At 34.6% G+C, this 10,695-nt stretch overlaps 1 non-coding gene across 1 annotated transcript; it reads right to left on the bottom strand.

Moving 5' to 3' along the window:
* Window positions 1–1,519: 1,519 nt before the first annotated feature.
* TRNAL-AAG (transfer RNA leucine (anticodon AAG)) lies at window positions 1,520–1,601 on the bottom strand. Its single transcript has one exon. It is a non-coding gene; the product is annotated as a tRNA-Leu (tRNA).
* Between the last annotated feature and the right edge of the window lie 9,094 nt (window positions 1,602–10,695).

Here is a 10,695-nt window from a genome sequence, read left to right as displayed (position 1 = left end):
GAATTCAATCTGTAAATTATATACTAATTGTGGAAAAGGAAACACTCTACCCAAACGACAAGAGGGCATTAACTTTGAAATCATGGCTACTTTTGACACGTTCACAAGTTTACAATACCTATTCCATTTATCCAGTGATACGGGGGTCACCATATTTCAGACCTACTTATAAAAACTCACTTCATTGTTTTTTAGAATATTCTCCATTATGATCTACATACCTAACTACAATAATCTACCATAGGTTGTAAATTTAGGGCACTATATAAAAATGAATTGTAGATGTACCATGTTACCACGTGGTAGGAATTATCATGAAAAATGATAATTGAAACTTCCTATGTTTTTATGCCACCTGTATGTGCTACTAACGTCACTGCGGGTTCTTCGTACAAGGACATTGTATTCGTATACGTAGAGTTAAGTGGAAGAACATATTCCTGATGAAGTAAGTGATTTCTTCATTGAAGAAAATGAACTTCGCTCTTTATTTTCCAACTTTCTTTGAAAACATTTTTTTTTAAATAGATGTACTGTATGTGGAAAATAATAAAGACGTATTATTATTATTATTATTATATTGTATTCGTTTGAAAATGTCCTTGTAAGACGAAACTGCTGTAACGTTAGTTACAAATACATGTGGTATAAAAACATAGGAAGTTTACATTCTCATTTTTCATTATATAACAAAACTCTATGAATATTGAAAATAATAATTTCAAAGAATAATAGATTATTCCAAACATTCAAAACATGGAATTTTTAGGAGAAGAAAGTTTTTGGCTCTCTACTACTCCATCTTGATACAAAATAATGGGAGAATCTTCCAAAGAAAGGAAGAAAGTAATTAATTTCGAAAGAAGGAACTCTATACATAAATGTGTAGATCATGCAAAGAAGTAACTGTCAGACACAAACTGAAAGAAAAAGCCCTCCTGAAACAGCTATTTTCATATAAACATCGAATTACACGTAAGAAAAATTTTTCCGCAACAAATACTTTTATATGAACACTGAATTATACAAAAAACACTTTTATCTACTCAGTTTGTATTCCAAACATTCGTTTTGGAATCAAAATATCATTCAAATATCAAGATATCATTCACAAGATTTCTACACAGTATTCTAAATGAAAATTTTCGTGTAATTCAATGTTTATAAGAAAGTAGCTGTTTTAGGAGGGCTTTTTCTTCCAGTATGTGTCTGAAAGTTACTTCTTTGCATGATCTACACATCTATGTATATAATTACTTCTTTTGAAATTGATTACTTTTTTCCTTTCTTTGGAAGATTCTCCCATTTTTTGTATCAAGATGGAGTAGTAGAAAGCCAAAAACCCCTTTCAATTCAAAAAATGGAATTGTTGTTTCTACTTTAGTCTAAATTATGGGCAGCACACTGCAATCTTCGGCAATAAGAATAAAAAGAGATAATACAATGTAAAAATGAGTTCTACATGAAGTTGATCTCGTAGAATATAGATATTTTTTCGGGAGATGAAAAAAATAAAATTTGGCAGCGGTGGGATTCGAACCCACGCCTCCGAAGAGACTGGTGCCTTAAACCAGCGCCTTAGACCGCTCGGCCACGCTACCTTGTAAACCTGTTGTCCTTAGATATATACAGATACGTTACCCTGGAATGAACTTTTTCATTATATTATATTAGTTTAATTTTTTTTCCATATCTTCGGAAAGATAAAGGTGCAAGTTTCATGATCTTCATGAAACTTGCACAGAGAATTTAAAAAATGAAAAAACACTAGATAGAGCAAGCGAAATTTTCGTGCGGAAACTATAATTTTGGGAGATATGTTTTTTTCAGTTGAAAAAAAAAAGGATTTTTGGGTAATGTTACTCTTGCAATCTGTACAACCCTATAAACTCTTTTTTTAGTAACCAACACACCAACTGCATCGTTATTCACCTATTTACCTACTGGTGTTTTTTGCAAATGACATTGGATAATTCGTCAAAATACAGACATTTTTATTATAAACCCAGCGGTACATAAACAAATGTCAAAGTTGTCAAACTTTATCACTGCACAGTGTTGCCAAGTGATTATGCAAACATAGATAATTTCAGATGATTTTTTTTAGTCATTTTAGCCAATTTATCGCTTTTTTCCGTATTGGGACGCCAGTTTAGAAATAACGTTAGATATTCTGGTTACCATAATCGCTACTTTTTCCTTCGGAAATATTCGCCATTGAATTCATACATTACATAAACACTGAAATATCACGAAAAAATATTTAAAAACGGAATTCAACTCAAAATGTAAGTAAGATATATAATACATGTAACTGAAATATCTTTGTTACATGCCAACGCCTCTAAAAATATCAAAGATATGATAGAACGATATTATAGGTACTTATATCACCCTTTGGTAAAGGTAGAGAAAACGGTAACCTTCAGGATCTTCATGAAACTTGCACAGATGATTCAAAACATATGTTGGAAACTCGGTGTTTACATGAATATCTTCATCAGAACTTGATATTTCAACTTCACTGCTGTCATTTTGACATTCATAATCACATCTATGGCTAGTGTTTTGAAACTCGTTCATTATGGTTCTTCCAAAAATTCTGTCAAGAAGTCTATATGCTTTGGAACCAGTTTTGTAACCAAATAATACGAATATCTTTGTCTTTCCACGTAATTTATGCCGGTTTTCTTTAGGAATATGTGCATAAGCAACACTGCCAAAAGCTTTATTGTGATTTACATTTGGTTTCTTTCCGTGTCACACTTCGAAGGAGATCCTATTGGTTGACCTTGTTAGAATCAAATTTTCAAGTGATTTTGCTATCATGGTTGCTTCGCCCCAATAGGTATTTGGTAAATCAGCATCAATAAGCACGCACCTGTTCATCTCTGTTGAATATCTATTATGTGTAATTGATGACTTGTTTACTTCATGGTAATTGATGATCATTTAAATGAAATGAATAAAAACACTTTTGTCTATATACCACTGGTAGATTTTATTTACAGGACCGGTTTCGTGGTTGACGCCATTATTAAGTTTTCTAATTTATAATGGGGTCAAACCCGAAACCGGTCGTTCATATAAAATCTACCAGTGGTATTTAGACAAAAGTATTTTTATTTATTTTATTTAAGTTAAATATATATTCTTTCTTTCAGCTACTACATTCTGTTGACTTGAATATGGTTCCGTGAGTTGCATTTCTATACCTTCATTTTTCAGGAAATTTTTTCACTTCTGTGTTCTGTCAGACCTGATGATTTTGGGTTTTCTGCTGAATTTATTTTCCGAAAGTAAACTTGTACCGAGCTTGAATACATAAAGGGCGTCCTTCACTGTGATGTCTGTCTGTTTTCCTATTGTCATCAGTTCCTACAACATAAGGACGAACTTTTCTACGGTCAGCTAGTTCAACTTCACTTAGCGAATTTTTGAAATGCTCGAAAAAGTTATTGTTGTCATATGACTACTCGCTCCAAAGTCTATATACCTTTCGTGAGCTTGAGGTTTATCACCTTCGTTAAAGATGACATGGAAGTCTTCGCCAGTTTCTTCATTTTCTGTAGAAACTACATTTAATATACAGTGTGTAACAACGAAAACCTTTTTGAATATAGAAAGTGAGATTTTTAAAAAAAGCTCGGACACGTCTATTTCTAATTGAAGAGGGAGACCTTTCAGACTAATCAGATTTTTTGTAGTACGCACCCCCTCGGAGGGGTGCGTCCGACGACCCTTATTTCGATAGGGAAAGTAGATCGAAAGGCACCTTGTTTTAAAGGTCTTTCGAATACCTTTACATCTCTGTTAGAAGAACATTTTTTTAACGATTAGTTTTCGAGATAATTTGGAGATTTAAAGGTATTTTTATTGAGTTCAACTCTTTTCAAAATAAATCAAATTGTTTTTAAGGTACAATTTACGTTCAGAACTTTCATAAAAAAATAAATTTTTGCTTTATATGACAACCTGCTAATACGTGTCCATTTGCTATCGTAAAAAAATAAAAATTATTTATTTATTACGTATGATGGGTATGTATTTCTGCGTATTGTCTTGGGTTTTCATCCGACCAATAACGGCAATTGTGACGGTTCACGCAACCATTTAAATAAAATGAGCTTTCGTCCGAAAAACAGATGTTATAAAGCAGCTCGGGATTATGCATTAATCTCTCATTCATGCCCTCACAAAACTCCTGTCTTCGGTGAAAATCATCCTCATTGAGTTCATGAACAAGTTTAATTTTGTAAGGATAGAATTTGTGGTTTTAAAGGATTCTTCATGCGCTCATATGGTTTATTCCGGCCATTGCTGATAAACCTCTGGTACTTAACCTGGGATTGGCGATGACTTGACCAATCACTCCAATCGCATTATCGTCATTGACTACCCTTCTCTGAACATTTCTTTTCTTATTTAAAACCGAACTTGCCTCCCTGAATTTCGTGACCAAATCCAGAACGTGATTTCTGCTTAGGTGTTTACCAGGGTTTTGCCCGTTAAATAAAATTGATGTTCTATTAGCATTTTGGTCATTGTCAAAAAATAAAGCAATAACTGAAACCCTTTCAGCAGTAGTGTAAGGCATTTTTAAACAAATAACAATACACGACCCGTTTAAACAAAACAATCCAACGATGTACTAATGAAAACTGGAAGTGAGTATTGATTTTAAAAAAGGTGTTTTATTTAACGAAAAACTGATAAGAAGAATTGCTTCAATTTTTTTTTATCTAGGCATACAAGTTACCGAGTGGTCTGTCTAATGTATTAGTAACATGACAATTTTAACTTCAAATTAACTCGAAAACTAATCGTTACAAAAATTTTCTTTCAACAGAGTTTTGAAGGTATTTGAAAGATCTTTAAAACAAGGTGCCACTCGACCTACTTTCCCTATCTAAATAAGGGTCGTCGGGCGCACCCCTCCGAGGGTGTGCGTACTACAAAAAATATTATTAGTCTGAAAGGTGTCCCCCTTTAATTAGAAATCGACGTGTCTGAGATTTTTTAAAAATCTTACTTTTTATATTAAAAAACGGCTCCGTTGAGTTTTCGTTGTTATACACACTGTATTTGAATTTTTTGATTTCTCATAATGAAAACAATATTTCTTCATATATCCCATTTTCTTACAGAAATGATATACCATACCTTTGGAGTTGCAGTGCTCGAATGCCTTTTTAACTGACCCTTTTTTGTAAACTTTTAGAGCCATTTCACTTGTTGATGTGGAATTCTGCTTTTGCCTATGATACTCCTTTATCAATTTTCATTTTACCATTTCTAGAGTTAGATCACACTCTGACCTTTCTTCTAATGCTGTTAGGTTAGGTCAAAAGTGAGTGGGCCTATTCGACCCTCCACCGCAACCCGAAAGGGTTTATTGTGGCGCACACCTATTCAAACTTGACCAATAAACCCAGCTTCTTGACGAAGCCGATTAGTTTTAATGGTGAGTGATCTTTCAGGCCAAATGATAGAAATGTGGTTCTACCAAACTCTGAAAACCTGATTCGGTCCGCAACGGGGCAGGCACAAGGTATATTCTCTACTGTTTCATAATTTTCCAAAGAGAGGCGACACATACTTTCTCCCGACAGTCCGAGTCTCTGCATATGATGATTCACACGACAGTGACCTGTGCCTGTTAGACACCGTAGTTGATTCCTACTGTAGTCTAACAACTGGTTTCAAGCTTCGAAGGGCGAATGAACGTCTTGGAGTGAACAAATCCTGGAAGATTTTGCCCGAAGTCTTCAAATCTTTTTGCAATCCAGGTATTCAATGTTTGTTTGGCAAAACCTAAAGAAATGCCAATGACAGGTCCTAGTCCGATGAAGCTTGTTTGCAAGGGAGTCAACAGCAGACTACAGACAATTTGTTGAGTGCTCCTATTGAGGAGAGCCGTTTTTGGCAATTTAATATCTGTTTAAAATCTGTTTCTGTTTGAAATCTGTTTTTCCGTTAACCAGCTGTCGCACCCCTACGAACGACAACCCTCAGAAGTCGAAACTTGCGCGAGCTAAGGATTAACGAAGTCTCAACTTTTAACGTATGATTCCTAACACGGGTTGGACGATAGTAACTGAAAATCGACTAGGGCTTGAACCACCGACCAACACGGCAGTCAATTCGAGTGAGTGAACAAAGCATCCACGTCGAACCGCCTGGCTACCGACCGACCAATTTACTACTAACTTAGACGTTGGTCGATAGGAGCCAAGAGCTTTCAACGCCGCTTGACTGTCCGAGAAAAATTTTATTGCTTGTGTGTGAGGTTGGATTCTACCAATCTCTCCGAACACAATTCAATAGCATAGATTTCTGCTTAAAATACAGTCGCATAGGTCACTAAGCAGGTTGATATATCTTTTTCTAATGCTGTTACCAGGTTCTCATATCTTCCTGGAAGACTGCATAAAAGTAGTGCTGCTACTACTACTATACTAAAACCAATAATGATTGAGAGTAGAAGTAAGCCCAGTTGACAGCAAATCGGGGGCGTGCTTATTAATTTTTGAGAGGGTTAAGAATGAAAGAAAAATTCTTAGTACAATTAGTTAAAATATTCATACACATTTTTTATTAATTTCATTCAAACTTTGCAATATCGTAATTTACCTAATCGTTGTAGTCATTAGGTGAGCCTTATGAAAACGGAGTAATAATCGTGGTAATTATAGTAGGTACCAAATAAATTAACAATATTATTAAAAAGCACATTATATATATATATATATATATATATATATATATATATATATATATATAACTTTTTTCACTATTGGGTTGCAGTAATTGATAAGTGAACTCTTTATAACTATTCTCGAACTTTCGAGTAACTTAAACTCATCGTCAGTGGTACTAGAAAATACAAATTACAAATTTTTGATAACAGAATATAATATAAATGTATAAATTTTCGTCTAATCTTCAACCTCAGATTCGTCACTGTTGCTACCGCTATCATCAAAGTGAATTATGATTGATTCAATACGGTTGTCTACGTCCCACATTTTTTGCTCCTCTTTTAAAACATGCTGCATGCATTTCTTCCAGTCTTCTGCAGAAACAGTTCGAATAGCTTCTTGTAGGTGATGTTGCACGTCCACTAATTTAAATGTTCTGTTTTCTCGTGCCACATATCCTTTTACTTGCGCCCAGATTAATTCTATTGGGTTCAATTCGCAGTGGTATGGTGGTAACCTTAAAACTGTAATTCCACGACTTAACGCCATTTCATCCACTGCGAATTTTTTATATTTGTCTGTGTGTAATTTTGAAGTAGTTCTGCCTTTAAACTATCTTTGTTATATTGGATGTTCTTATTAATTAACCATTCTTGAATTGCTGCTTTTTTCCATGATTGTTTCGGTAATGGTTCTAAATGTCGACTATGGTATGGGGCATTGTCCATGACGATGACAGACCCAAGTTCCACAAGTTGAATGATGCCTTCAAACCATTTTTCAAACCCCTCCGCATTCATCTCTTCATGATAGTCGCCTTTTTTCGTAGATTCAAATATTAATTCACCATTTGGTAAAAATCCACTGTCGCTTCCTATATGCGTAACTATCAGACGACTACCTTTTCCAGATGGCTGTTTTAACCCAACTGACAAACCTTCAATAAACGCTTGTCGTGCCATACTTTTTTGACCGTATGTCCTTGGTTAACCCATGTCTCGGCCATGAAGTACAATTTTTTTTGAGCTTCCGAAATTCGTCAATTTTTCTTAGATAGTTTCTTCTCCATGCTATTATTTCTTGACGTTCAATGAGAATGCTTTTCCTGTCAACTTTTCCGTAAGCAAATTTCATTTCGTGTACAAGTTTCCTAAAAGTTTCTTTACCCATTTTTGGGACCAATTCATGATCGCTTAGTGCCTCCAGAACTGTTTGTAGTGTGGGCTCATTTCTGAAAAAGAAACTGTGAATAGTTCTGCGTATACTGGTTTTGGCTTCTTCATCAACTGTGATTTTTTTTCGTCCGCTACTAGTTTTTGGCGTTTGTACGTCCCCATGAATTTCTGCTTCTCTTAGTATTTTGTAAATCGATGATTTTGATACACCGGTATAATCAGAGCACATATCAACTAATTTATCTTTTGTAATTGTGGAACTTAATGATGTAGAAATGCCCGGTTGGTTATTCGGAGGTACACACGTAGAATTACAGCACATATGCACAAAGTCATCTTTTGGTGGCTGATGATCTCTTTCAAGACAGTGAAATACTCGCAGTACAATTTGTTTTTCTCTTACTGACCGAGACTCCGACCGTTTTACCTTTTTCGACGTGGAAGGCCCGACCATGTCTCCCATTTTTTGAGTAGTTTGAGAACGGTGTAGAAATATAATTATGTAAAGCTTAAACACTTATTAGCACTATTATTTTCACCAATTGTTATCACAACACGTCGATTGCTGACTAACTCAACTGTAAAACGTACAATTCACGCTGTATAATTCACAAACCAATGATACGCTCATGGCTGCAAGTACATTAGTGAGGACTGGAACGATGAGATGGAAGTTACGGTAAAGTGACAAAGACAGAAATATCGTTGCGTACAGCGTTGCCACTAGTTGTAATAAATATCTAACACTATACAGAAAATAATGAATTTTAACTGATCAGTAATCAGGAAATGTATAAGTATTACTCATTACAAGCTCATTACTGATTTTTGTCATGAATAATACCTTTTAATCGTACTAGTATTGTGTATTATCTATAATTTGCCACAACCTATAACTCTACTGCTTACTATATTTTGATTCTTCTATAAACTGGTAACGTAAAATTTAGATATGACAACGCGCTTTACTCTCAATCATTATTGGTTTTACTCTACTGCTTACTATATTTTGATTCTTCTATAAACTGGTAACGTAAAATTTAGATATGACAACGCGCTTTACTCTCAATCATTATTGGTTTTACTATAGATTTTCTTCCAATACGACTAACTGACTGACAATGCTCATCATATTAGCTATGTGATTTACCATGTCAACATTTTCTGATAATTTTATTTTGCAGCAGAAACTCTCCCAAGCTTCTATGGCTGTTTTACAATTCTATACATGAATTACTTGCGAATATTCGATAAGTAAACCAATCGTCGCTCTCGCTTTACCATCTTTTGCCCCCCAATAATTGTTCCTTGGTTCAGGTGGGTTTTCAGTAACTGTGCTCCATAGTTCTGCATTTAGTAGAATTCTGTTCGTTTCTTTATTGTTGTTCTACCTGATTTCACTTTTATGTACTTGGTTCTATTCCTTATATTCTGCAGGGTGATCAAACGAGAAAGTAGTTACTGAGAACCGTAGCGAAATTTCGGAAAAACGCAAGCATTGTGGGATTTTGATTGAAGCCACATCCACACTCAAGCAAATCTGGAGATATCCACACAAAATTGAATCAAGGGGTGACAAATGTTGTGATTGAGGAGGCCCTTCAATTCCGCATTTTCTCTCAACCCAGTGCTTTGGAATAAATTGCGACCTAAATCTGAGAGGTTTCTCTGTGAATAACATTGGTAGATTAATGCGACTTCAGAGAAAAATTATTATGCACCAGTAAAACGTCATTAATTTTTTTTCTAATATTTTTGATAAGTTTACTGTACCATTGTAGTAATAATGTATCTATATTTTCAACATGTACAGAATTTATTGAATTAGTGATGTTTTCCCATTCGTGAGGATGTTACTTTTACCAAATGCGACCGAGCAAAATCAAATTTAAATGCAGTATGCTCACTTTCCTACATTTCCCCGAAGCCAAACAAAACAATGCTGAAAGTCCCTTGTAGCGACAACTGATAGCACGTTCACTCAAGAACCTGTATAATTCATTCACTACGATTTCGATCTTATTGTTCCCAGGGAGTGAAAATAAGAAATTGGTTGATAAATCATTCATACATCTACTGGATCTCTGAAAGCACTTCGTAAAAAACGGAAAGTCTCGAAAAGGTATCAATCTCCAGTTTATATTTGTTCCTTTTCAGATATTATTCTTTCAAGAAGTAAAGAATCGATCGCAAAGCAAGATGAACTAACGGAAACAATATGCTGGTTATACTAGGTGTTTATTAAACATGCAGCAAAAATTTAAGGGGCTATTTCTTGGACTATTCTGAGGATATTCTGTCCTTTGATGATTTTTGATAGGGCGCTTTGTTTCGAAGATACGAATCGAAAAATAATTTCGGCAAGAACAATTTATTACCAAAAATCACATGTAATGTTTCTTAATTTACAAGAATAAGAACTGTTGAAAACGACTGCCCCCCGCTCAGATGCAAGAATACAATCTTCTCCTCGTCGACTCCCGAACTCTTTCAAAAACACTAGGATCACTTACGAGACATACTATTCAAATTGAATGTCTGCAGCTGTTTGTACTAATCGGAATGTTGTTGATATATACCAACGAAATTGTTATATTTTTTATTACTTAGTAGGTCTAATGCAGTACGCTACACTTTTATTTTGACTACGTTAATAATTTGAAAATTACCAAAATCGTTACTGTCGAAATTCTTTTTCACTCCGTATCTTCGAAACAAAGCGCCCTATCAAATATAAGAAAAGCAGATATAATAATCGTATAAATATATTTTACCCAAATATGCATTAATTCACAATTGAACTTAACGAATAAACCATC

This window comes from Leptinotarsa decemlineata, unplaced genomic scaffold (genome assembly GCF_025532065.1).
Source record: "Leptinotarsa decemlineata unplaced genomic scaffold, Ldec_3_MD MMD2_tig00003348_RagTag_RagTag, whole genome shotgun sequence".
NCBI lineage: Eukaryota > Metazoa > Arthropoda > Insecta > Coleoptera > Chrysomelidae > Leptinotarsa > Leptinotarsa decemlineata.
This window is presented reverse-complemented; position numbering and strand designations above follow the sequence as displayed.